Source organism: Microtus pennsylvanicus, chromosome 3 (assembly GCF_037038515.1).
Source record: "Microtus pennsylvanicus isolate mMicPen1 chromosome 3, mMicPen1.hap1, whole genome shotgun sequence".
Lineage (NCBI taxonomy): Eukaryota > Metazoa > Chordata > Mammalia > Rodentia > Cricetidae > Microtus > Microtus pennsylvanicus.
The window spans coordinates 136,476,005-136,488,459 of record NC_134581.1 but is presented as its reverse complement, the minus strand read 5'-3'; positions in this window follow the sequence as shown (position 1 = coordinate 136,488,459).

Genomic DNA, 12,455 nt, shown 5'->3' with positions numbered 1-12,455 from the left:
ACTACTACACAAATGTTAGCTATGGGAAAGTTTCAAACACTCAGTAACTTCAATTTTCCTCAGCTGTTCATTTTATAACTGTAAGAAGGGATGTGTAGTGAATTGTAACTGGTTTGTGTTATTGTCTTATCACAGATCTCTCGGGTCTAAATTACTGTCTAGCTCCTTTCCTTCCTGGAAAATATATTGTTACCATTTTAGCTGCTGTGCAATTTTATAATTGCAGGTACTTACTGCTCAAAATTAAACTCATGGAAAGCTCTGTGGAAGGTCATGGTTACAAACAGATATGTTGAACTGGGCATGATCACAGCAGATCACCGGGAAAATCCAGAAGACAAGGTAAGCCTCAACAGGAAGACAACACTGAAAGGAAAGGAAAGGAACCTTTCTACAGACACAGAGCATAGATTACAAGCAGCAGAAAAACATAGATTAAGTCTTTTGTTGTGATTTTTTTTTTAACGTAGATTGACTTCTCAGTCATTGAATTTTATCACCAAGGCAAAGAAAGAAATCCCCTGTGTTCTCATCAATATCAGCTTTTCTTCATAGTGTCCAGCATTTCTTATTTCTACATCCTTAAAATAAGTATAGTGTTTAAAGTTATCAACAGAGAGTGAAGAGTTGCCTTGAATAGAAGAAACATATTGGCAGGCTGTCCACAGCTTAGATACCTAATAACAGTAGTCTATGTTTCTGAGCCCAGACTTCAGTGAAAAAGTGTTGCTGTGGGAGCGCATTCTGCTCCTTCAGCCAATAGCCTTTAAGATACCAGCCTATGTGGGCATGGTCTCTTTTGCTTTAAAATGCAGGGATAGCTGTGCGCTCACTCTCTTGCTTCTGGCTCCTGCTTCTAGCTGCCAGACCTTGCTCCTGGTCACACCGAGGGCTGTTGTCTAGGACAGTAATCTGTACGTTTTCCCCCTTAAATAAATAACCCTTTTATTAACCATAATTCCAAACGGATGTGGGATTGTTTTACCTCACACTCAGAAGCACCAGAGTCCAGGTTAACAGAGCTTGCTATATATTGTGTCTTTTATTCAGAGGGAAAATATGTAAATTCAAGCTAGGAGAGTTGTAGGTTGTGGCAATTCTTTCTTCACTTGGCTTAGGGAAGGCTTATGTGAGCCTTCCTAAGTGCCTGCTCAATAAAAGCAAAGTTTGCTGTTTTAGCAATATTACTGCAACTGCTCTGCTTCCTTTTATCCAGCTTGATCCCATTCCAATGGAATTCTTTAATTTCTGGCATTTGACTGAGACCTCTTGGTCTTCTCCTCACGCTGAGTAGATGCTTGCTTCCAAGGCAGTCTCAGCATTTGGGTGTGGATGTATTATGGCCTCTCCAGACCATTAATACCCTTTTGTGGTGCTAATTGGCCTAAATGTAAACCAGGAATATAAATACAGCCACAAAGCACTGATTAGTGGCACCAAGTGGACTTCATCGATATTTGTTATTTTATAAAGTTCATTATCATTGCGGGGTACTGTATTTTTTATGCACAGATAAGTTCATGTATCTAGACACATATAATAATTATTCTTCTATCTTTGAATTATTTTTTATTTTATTTAAACAAATTTTAAAAAATATTTTAACTGAAAAATGATAATTGTAATTATGAGGCAAAATATGTTTTGATTTTTATTACACTGTATGGGGATTTAATGAAACCAATTAACATTAATCTACATCTCCATATTTTTGTGCAAAAAATAAGTCAATCTCACAGAAACAATGGTTACCCCATGTGGGTGTGAGGTGGAGGAAAAAGTAAGGTAAGGTTAGATGTTGATCACAGAATACAAAGTGGCAGTTGCATTTGGAGGCTGCTTCAGCATTTCACTGAATGCTGGTGACCAAAGTTAAAAATAATGTGGATTTCAACTTTGCTAAAGAATTGAGTTTTTAAAACTTCCATTGTTTTTAAAGACATATTTAATTTAATTTAATGTGTATGTGTGTGTGTGTGAATTATGTGTGCCACAATGAATCACATGTGTTTGAAGGTCACAGGACAACTTGTCAGAGCATGTTATTTTCCTACCATGCACACTGTGATCACTGAGTTCAGGTTGTCAGGAAGAGCAGCAACTCACTGAGCCATCTTATCAACCCTTGAATTTCATTTATTTCTTTTTTCCTTTTTTCTTTTTTCCTGCAGGAGACCACGGGATAGTCTTCACTTCTTGATAGACAGGAAGTGAAGAATATGACAGACCAGGGCCATGGATAATGTCCCCCAGCTATTCACTGCTGTGACAATTCCTGAAGCTAGAGCACACCTTCTACAGTTTTTAGAACTCTCCAAAATAACGCTGTCATCTGGGGGTCATGCATCCAAAATAAGTGCCAGAGATGGGGACTTTGTAATCCAACTCAAACACTCTGCCCTTGTTCCCTGAAGGCTTATGGTCTTAACTATTATGCAAAATAAATTTAGTTCATTTTCAAGACTTCATAAAACCTTATTTATTCCAACGTTGTTAAAAAGCACAAATTCAAAATCCCGTAGGAAACAAATTTTTAGCTGTGAGTTCTTGGTTAAAATTAAAAAACAAGTTACATACACCCAGTATATGTTGTCAGAGAGTAAACATTCCCATTCTGTAACTCTTGTTCCTATATTCCTGTGAAAGCAGCATAAGATGCGTCAGGATAATATCTGCTGCCAGCTGGAGCAATATCCGGGTCCCATTACACTATGTTGTAGGGGCCTGTGAGTGCGTGGACAATTGAACCCAGGAAAACGCATCCTAGGTAGCTTTGTTCAAACTGACTATGGTTTCTGATCTTAGAAGAAAGTCTTTGAAAGAAGTTTGTAATTTTATACCATGTAGCCTGTGATGGATGGTGTGTGTATAATTCCCGAGATGCCCTCCAGGCTTTTCTCACATTCTAGGGCAAAGTACTTGCCTTCTTTTTTGATGGCTGGAAGTTCTTTAGGAATGAAATAATACTTCTTAGCAGATTCTAGTCTGTTCTTCCTGGGCTAGCCTGCACACTTTTCAAATCATTCTGGTGTTCGTTTTGCTCCAGATTCTCATAACAAATGCTGCTAAAATCAATGTGGCAGCAACTGTATGATATCCTGAATGCTATACTATCTTGAAGTTTCCCCTTAAAGTAATGGGTAGACCATCATTAAACTTAATCTTTCATAAAGTTTCAGGACATGTTCAAAATGTTGACAAATTCTTTGCTAGACTGTAACAGGAACAGCCTCTCATCCACTCTCCAAAACAGTGCCCATGCACATCTGAACACGCCTAGTCCCGTCAGTTACTGTCCAACTTCATGTGGCATTTGGTCTTAGCGCTCCACTGAATTAACTCATGGAGATGCATCACAGTGCACCAAGACTTCTCTAGCTTGCTTCTCCAAACTCCTCAAAATTCGCCATTGAACTAGTTCCAAAGGTCTAAAGACTGTGAGTTCTAGGTTATGTCTTAGCAGCAGCCCCATTTCTTTGATGCTGATGCTGTGCTTGGCTGATGTGCTAAGTATCTGACATGCAACTTTTAAGAGAGGACAAATTAATATTGGTTCATGGTTCCACAGAATTTGGTCCATGATGGCTTTATTCTTTGTGCATGGGAAGAACATCACGGTAGCAAGAGATGTGTCAGAGAAGAGATGTTCACTTCCCTGTGGACCAGAAGCAAAGAGTGTGGTAGGAGGCTCAGGGGTTATACTTCAACTACTTGTCCTCAATTGCCCAGTTCTTCAGCTAGGCCCTATGTCTTACTGTGTCTACAGCACCCCCAAATAGCAGCACAACCTGTGGATAAAGCATTTAAAACGGGAGCCCATGGGACCTTCTATATTTAACTGTAATGGGTGCTATTCCAAACTCATTAGACCATCAAGTGCATTCTAAATCAAAACAACACCATCAGGAAGGTTATCTTGTCTCCATTTTATAAATGAAGTAATTGAGCTATAGAGGTGTGAAATCAGCTCTAAACAATTATACAAAACAATACAACCTCCCCATTCTCTAGTCATATTATATATGAAATCAGCTCCATGATAGATGACACCAACTCTGCTTACCTCTAAGTGGGAACATTATTCAGCAGTACTGGACATTTGTTTCTTTCCTTTTCTTGAACTGATTTCTGTGTTAAAAGTCTCATTTCCCCTCTCAAAGTCCACTCTTTTGCAGGATAATATGGAAAACATATTGTAAAAAGCAACATGGTTCAGAACAATAAAGGCAAATGTTCTAGAAACACAGGAAAAGATGCTTAACCTAAAAAAAATCATGAAATACAAATTAAGCAGTAACACACACACACACACACACACACACACACACACACACACACACACTCACAACTGGCAAAAATTTAAGAGCTTGGTGATTGCGAAGCAGTAAACGTGAAGCTGTATTTATCCTCTGCTCCTGGCTGTGTAAGCAGGAGTGGCTATTAGGATGTAATCCTTGCAGCATCTAATACGTAAACACACGCAATCTTCCAAGGCAGAAGTTCCTCATCCCAATACCCTAGAACAGCAAGCACACTTGGACATGGTAAGCAGAAGGAGGTTTACTAAGGTGCTGTTTGTAAGAACAAAATCTATCAGTGTAAAGGGTTGGATAAGTTGTGATGCCTGCATGTATGGTACATGTACGCTGCAATGCAGACAATCAGATTCTGACATTTGAAAGCTCCAAGACAGATTTTGAAAGTGCTAGCCTTTGAAGAATAAAAGAATGAATTTACTGGTAAAGAAACATGGCACTATACAATTATGGATACCTATGCCATGTGCATATATACCAGGGAAGCTGCTTACTGGGGAGATGATATTGTCTGAGGGTTTTTATAAATTCATATAACGTACATTTATGGCCTTATTCTGTGAGTAAAATTAAGAAATCAATTATTTCTTCTTGTGAAGAGTGCTTTCTCCTTTCAGTTTCTGCTTTGTGTTCTTAGGAAGATTATGGAAGTGAGCCATTCTTTCTTTGTCTTCTATCCATATAGGAGATGCTGTCTCATATCCAAACACAAATTGTAGCAAGGGCTTCCCCGTGTTTATATCAAATTTAAGATAAGGTGAACTCAAACAAAGAAGGAACAATCGTTAACTTACATCAATTCACTCCCCCAAACTCTCATCTATATATTCAGTTGGCCAATATTGCCTGGTTTCGACAAGTAAATGTGGGCTCCTTGCTCTTCTTCTGACCTTGTCACTTTAATGTCAAATCTGCTTAGTTCTTGGACTTTGGATGTTTCAATCATCTCTTTAATGGTTCTAAGTGCCACCACTAATGAAATATTCATGAAACATTCCAGTTGTCCATGCAACTGCATTTAGGACCTCAGAATAAAATCTCGATCTTCAGATGAAACAGAAAGTCTTATAAATAGCTACATACTACAAAACTACTGGGGGCACCTGGGCTACTTGCACAAGGAATTATTAGTGAACTGAAATTTAGAAGTATCTGAGATCAACATATGCAAATAAATCAGTGTACTTTATGTTGGTTCTGATTCCAGTAACCAAATCTTGAGATGCAGAATGTGCTTCTTAGGTTATACATGAGAATATTTTTTTAATTTTATTTTTTAAAATTTATTTATTTAACATTTCCACCTCCTCCCATCCTCTCTTCCCCCCCCCCCCCGGCTCTCCAGCCCTAAGAGAAGTCAGGGTGCCCTGCCTTGTGGGAAGTCCAAGGCCCTCCCTCCATCCAGGTCTAGGAAGGTGTACATCCAAACAGACTAGGCTCCCAAAAAGCCAGTACATGCAGTAGAATCAAATTCCAGTGTCATTATCATTGGCTTCTCAGTCCACCTTCATTGTCAGCCACATTCAGAGAGTCCGGTTTGATCACATGCTCCATCAGTCCCAGTCCAGCTGGCCTTGGTAAGCTCCCATTAGATCAGTGCCACTGTCTCCGTGGGTGGGCGCACCCCTCACGGTCCTGACTTCCTTGCTCATGTTCTCCCTCCTTCTGCTCTTCATCTGGGCTTTGGGAGCTCAGTCCAGTGCTCCAATGTGGGTCTCTGTCTCTATCTCCGTCCCTTGCCAGATGAAGGATTTATGGTGATATGCAAGATATTCATCACCATGTCTATGGGAAAAGGCCAGTTCAGGCACCCTCTCCTCTGCTGCCCACGGACCTAGTTGGGGAAATCCCCTTGGACACCTGGGAACCCCTTTAGAGCCAAGACTCTAGCCAACCCTAAAGTGGCTCCCTTGGTTAGGATAACTTCTTCCCTGCTCCCATACCCACCCTTCCGCCATCTCAATTATCCTATTCCCCTAAGCTCTCCCCAGTCCTCCCCTTCTCCCTTCTCTCTCCCCATCTCCCCTTCCCCCAATCCACCCCACCCCCTTTTGCCCCTCCTTCCAACTTTTGCCCAGCGATCTTGTCAACTCAGAAGGATAACTATATGTTTTCCTTTGAGTTTCTTACACCTGTCAGAATGGCTAAAATCAAAAATACCAATGATAGCCTATGCTGGAGAGGTTGTGGAATAAGGGGAACACGCATCCATTGTTGGTGGGAATGCAAACTTGTGCAACCACTTTGGAAATCAGTGTTGTTTCTCAGGAAACTTGGAGTCAACCTTCCTCTGGATCCAGCAATTCTACTCTTGGGAATATACCCAAGAGATGCCCAATTATACTACAAAAGCATTTGTTCAACTATGTTCATAGCAGAACTATTTGTAATAGCCAGAACCTGGAAACAACCTAGGTGTCCTTCAATAGAAGAATGGATGAAGAAGGTGTGACAATATATACTTTAGAGTTTTACTCAGCGGTAAAAAACAATGTTATCTTGAACTTTGCATGCAAATGGATGGAAATAGAAAACACTTTACTGAGTGAGATAACCCAGACCCCAAAAGAGGAATATGGTATGTACTCACTCATAAGTGGATTCTAGCCATAAACAAAGAACATTGAGCCTATAGTTCATGATCCTAAAGATGCTACACGAGAATATTTTTTTGGGAAGAAACTCTGAACAGGTAAAGGCAATACCAGAGACCTGGGAGATGGAACATAGCGGCAGTAATTAAAAGCAAGGCTCTGGGACATGGTGAATTATTTTTAATATAAAGGGCTGTATATAGTTTCTGGGTCAAGTGTTGTCATGGCCCACTGCTATCTCAGCATTGTCTAGACCCATCTATTGCTGTTCCATTAACTTTTCATCAAGAAGTCTTTTCTTTCTCCTCTTCCTCAGTACAATGATTGAGGTTTTAGTGATACCAGGGTTGAACACTGAAGTCTGTGCCTGTGTTTCTGGGGACTTAGCATTATGAAGAAAAGAAGCAAGGTGATTGCATCTTTTTCCTGTGCTTGGATCAAAAATCACAGGAAGAGCTTTGGCTGTAAGAGACAAGAGCCAGCCTATAACCTTTGACTTTATTATGTGCACTTAGAAGTTTGAAATCATCGCAATGTTTGACACTCCAAAAGAGCCTGAAGAGAAGGCTTGTCTTCCACTCCCAAGCATGAGTCTTTATAAATAAGGAGAGGACTCATCAAGAGTTGACAAAGGTGACTGTAGGAAGCCAGTTACAAAGCTCAAGAGGACCGGGTAGGATTTAAGGAGAACCTAGTTGAAACTGCTGGGTCTTCTTTTTCCAGACGTTAACTTTGGAAATTCTGGCTTCTGTTTAAAAAAAATATATTCAGACCTTCATCTGAAGTTATTTCTTCATTACTGGAGTACACACCAGATGAAGACTGTTTTTAAAATAAGGTATTATAAAGTAGTTCAGGAACAAGAGGAATGAAGATACATTGAATCAGGTAATCCCAGGACTTAGAATTAGTGCAAGCTCCATGTTAGGCAAGTATATGGCATTATGAAATACAGTGGTAAATACTGTGAATGTTTTGGGAAGTCAATGTAAAAGACAACCTACCGTTAACTTGGGTAGGGAACCTATGGCTAATTATTTAATAGACTATGCAATTACACTAAATGTTCTTTAAGCCACCACATTCAGTAGAAGCACAAGCTTATTCTCATAAATTCTTCCTTAACTAGAAAAGCTTAGTTTTATAAATAAATTTCTGAAAATAAGGACAGATGCCAAAAGATCCAATGAAGACAGTACATTTTGGGCCTGTAATTTGAAAATAATCATGTGTAAAATATCTTCAACCTATTTAATTATTTTTTTTTAAAAAAACTCGCAGTGTTTCAAATCAGGGCATGAACAACATTTGATTTTCTTTTTAAAACTACAATCATTGAACTTTGTTTTCTTTCCCATTTAGATTCATAAGATTGGCCTAACACTAAAGTCTCTTGATGCACACGTTAACATGATTTAAACAAAGTCGAGTGCTTAGAAACCCTAGTGATTTGTGTTGTTAAGACAGATTTTTAAAAGTAATAACAACTCTTGAACTTAGCTCCATAATGGCAAGAACTTGATTAGAAAGAAAACATTTGCAGCTCGAAAATCAACATATTATTTGTGCTCTAGAGATAATGAAAAGAAGCAGCAACAACCCAAAGAAGATGGAATGCTATGACTGCCGAGGGTCAGCCTTGCATTGCATTATGGTCCTGAAAAAAAAAAGCAAACAGCAGACATTGCTCTTATAAAATACAACATATTTGGTCACTCCCCTTTATCTTAACTGTTCCCATCATTTATTTACAGGATCACTTTAGAGGCAACCTTGGGAATAAAAATGATTTTGTGGTCTCCTTTAGGAGACGTCTCATTTTAACTCTGATTCAGTTATAATGTGTCAAGGGATTTGCTCTTCGTACTTAGGTTTTGTTGTGTCTTTCTTTTTAAATTTAAATTATTTGCATTTATTTAGTTTTGTGTGTGTGTGTGTGTGTGTGTGCGATGCCATGGTGTGCATATCGTGGTCAGCGGGTAACTTATGGGAGTCCATTCTCTCTCTACCATGTGAGTCCTAGGGATGGAACGCAAACATTAAGGCTTGGTGACACATGCCTCTAGCCATGGAGTTGTCTGCCCCTCTTGCAGCTGTCTTTCTTTAATGTGAAAGCCTCTAAAGGCCTCAACTCATTCTTCACTTTGCGTCACACTTGTTGTGAAGAGCAGGGAAGGATGACAATGTCTGGTCACATTTACGAAGTGGTTACTATGTGCTAGTTACTCTCAGTTACAGAAAAGTGTTTCCGCATGTGTGTGGTATCAGAGCGTCTTGAACCCACTCAGCCTTGCAGCTGTTTTGTTTATCCACTTCTGTGGCCTTTCTGTCTGATGTTTCTAAAATGGCCATCCACTGAAAACAGATGTCCGTCTCAATCGTCGACTTTTGGTGGTGTGATAGCTTCTAACTCGATAAAGGTTTTTCTGAGATATTTCCTCTAAATTCCAGACTGGATTATCCTTTTTTTCCTGGCGAGGTTTTAGAAAGCTGAAGTGTCGAACATGTATTTATCCTGTAGTGGGTGAATGGACTCTGACATGTATCGGAAGGGGTGATGTCAACAATGGCAGGTAGTCACTGAATTCCATGAACAGATGCCTTCTGTGGGGGAGGAGGTACATGCTAGCTACGCTCCTCACTGTGGAAGAGTGTGGATTTGAGTTGTCTGTCTTTCTGGCTCTTCAGTACATCCCTTGAGTCCAAAGACCATCCATTTCCTACTCTAGTCAGTCAAATTGCTAGCACAGTGCCTGGCTCAATAATAAATATTTGCCACGTGAGTGATCTAGTTGAGAAAATATCTAAACATAAGTGACACAGGAGCAAGAAAGAGAAATAGTATTGAAAATAGAGACAAAAGTCACAGGTAGTATTATTTATTATTATGACATGATAAAGATTTCTGTTGTTATATCTTGTTTTATAGTAATATTATTATTATTAATTTAATATTGCAATAACACCTGAACTTTATAGTATATGACTTTTAACTTTCTTAAGAAATTTCAAAAGGCCTCATTTTATAACCACGTTATATTAATCCACTCATATTTTCATAAGAAAATCCCTAAAGATGGGTATTTTATGACAAGAGAGGATTTATTTTAACCTCCTGACTTTGGAAGCAGAAAAGTCCAGATGACATCGCACTGGCTATGGCAAGTGTTCCTCCGGAAATGCAGGGCATATGATAGCATGGTGGATATGCTCACAGTGATAGGCTTTAGCATTGACACAAACGAAGCCCAAATGTGACCTGAGCATTATGACCATATTTTTATAAACAAAACAAAAACAAAAATAAAAAGCAATGAGAAAAATCCTCACTGTTTTGAGAAACAACTCATTTGTCCTATAAATACTGCTTGATCCTATTTGGGGCAACTCTGCAGTGAACTAAGGACTGCCCGTCAGGTCCCACCACCTCTCAGTGGTTGTCAACTCTCGTCATTATCATACTGGGGACCTACCTTCCAAAGTGAACCCTTGGGGGACTTACTGTTGAGTAGGTCTTTCATGGATAAACTGAGCCTGTCCCATTCTATCTCTGGAGACTACTGACACCTGACATAATTAATTTAAGGGAAGAAGGCTTTGATTTGGCTCACAGTTTCAGAGAGTTTAGTTTGTGGTCATTGGCTCCATGTACTTAGGAAGAACACCATAACTTCAGGAACATTTGTTGCAAAGTGTTTATTTCATGGCAGATAGGCAACAAAGAGAAAACAGTCAAGGCAAGAAATGGCCTCCAGTGACATGCTCCTGCGACCTCCCTTCTGTCTCTTCCTCCCTCCCCATAAGTCATCAAAGGAGCAATCCATGCATCATGTCAGAACTCTGGAAACAGCATCACAGACACCCGAACTCATCCCGTGGGCATTTCTTCAATCTAATAAAGTTGTTCATCAGAATTAACCACCACATGTTCCCTTTCTTTAGCTTCAGAATGCTGTGGTTTTTCTCTCAGAATCTTTAACAGGATCAGAAGTCCTATATTTACTTTCATATTGAAGTGCTAAATGTATCTTTTCTCCATTAGACTTTACATTCAGGGAGTAAGTTTTGTTTCAGTAACCTTTATTTCCCTCACATTAGCCTTGCTGGTACAGACTTCGTTTTAATAATAGTTGATGAGCAATAAACAAACACACAGGGATTGAAAAAAACGTGAGAGAAGGTGCTTATTATTGAGTCCGGTGTTTGTTTTCCTTCAATACAAGATCATTATTGCTATCTAATGATAATTTTATTCTTTCTTCCTAAGTATATTCCATTTTTTGTGATTTTAGTCTCTATGAATGTCTTTTAAAAAGCTTATTATGATGAAATTTCCTCTTCTTGGGCGAATCTTCCTGGTATTCTGTGAGTAGCAGACAGTGAATAATGCTGTTAATGACAGTCTTAAATTGCTGCTTTTTAAACGATTCTTCAAAAAGCGTTCCAAAGCCACTGTCACTTGTAAATGCCATCACTCCTCCCTGGAGAAGTCTCCCATTTGTTGATTTCCATAGGAAGTTGGAGTGTTGCAGGCTGGGGAGATGCTGAGGTTTTTATCCACTTAAGAGAAGAGTCTAATCCTGATAGTTTTGTTTCCGCTGGCCCTGTCAAGTTTAGCATGCCAAGAACAATTCTTCGCATCTTTCATAGCAGGTTCGATACCACAGTCACAGTCAGATCTAGCATAAGGGAAGGCAGAGATGTCAAAGAAACAGATGTTGGCATTGCAGAAGCAGATGCTCCATGCCTCACTTGACATGCCAAGGAATTCTATTATTAAAATTCAACATCTGTCCTGTTGGAGAAATCATACACTTTTAAGCAGATTGAGAATACTTCTTAGCATTCAATTACAATTCTCTCTCTCTCTCTCTCTCTCTCTCTCTCTCTCTCTCTCTCTCTCTCTCTCTCTCTCTCTGTGTGTGTGTGTGTGTGGTGTGTGGTGTATTGTGTATTGATTCAGAATTTTACCCATTTGAAACCAGCCCTATTTCCAGATATAAGCCTCCTTCCACAGTACAGGGCTTTCACAATGATGTGGATAGATAGATTCAGGTGTGAGAATGTTCTTGCATGGGCTGCACCTGATTTCTCTCTCCTGCAAATTTCCTTCTTCCTTTTCCCTTGCAGAGTTTGGCAACAGCAGGTTGTTGGTTTAAGACTGCCCTTCAGGAGGTAGCATGAAGAGGCAGCTTTGGTTTCCCAGACACAAGTCAGAACCCCGGAGTGTTCCTGGCTAGACTTTTGATCAGTAATGAAAGGCAACCTAGCTAATCCTGAGCTCTGAAACCCTGCATCCTTGATAAGGTCAAAGACCCAGAGCTAGCTGCCCTAGGAACCTAATTAAAGCCCCGACTCTCTGTGAGAAATTAAACATTGGCAGGAAGGAAGGTACCGGCAGCTGTCAGGAAGCCATTTCTTCAAGGACAGCTACACCTTGACAGCACATTAAAAGCGTTTTCCTCATCTGCTTTGCGAATTCCTAAAATTCAGTCCTTTCATCTATGATTTGACAGCTCCGAGTGACGCTGCAAGTCTGTGCTGT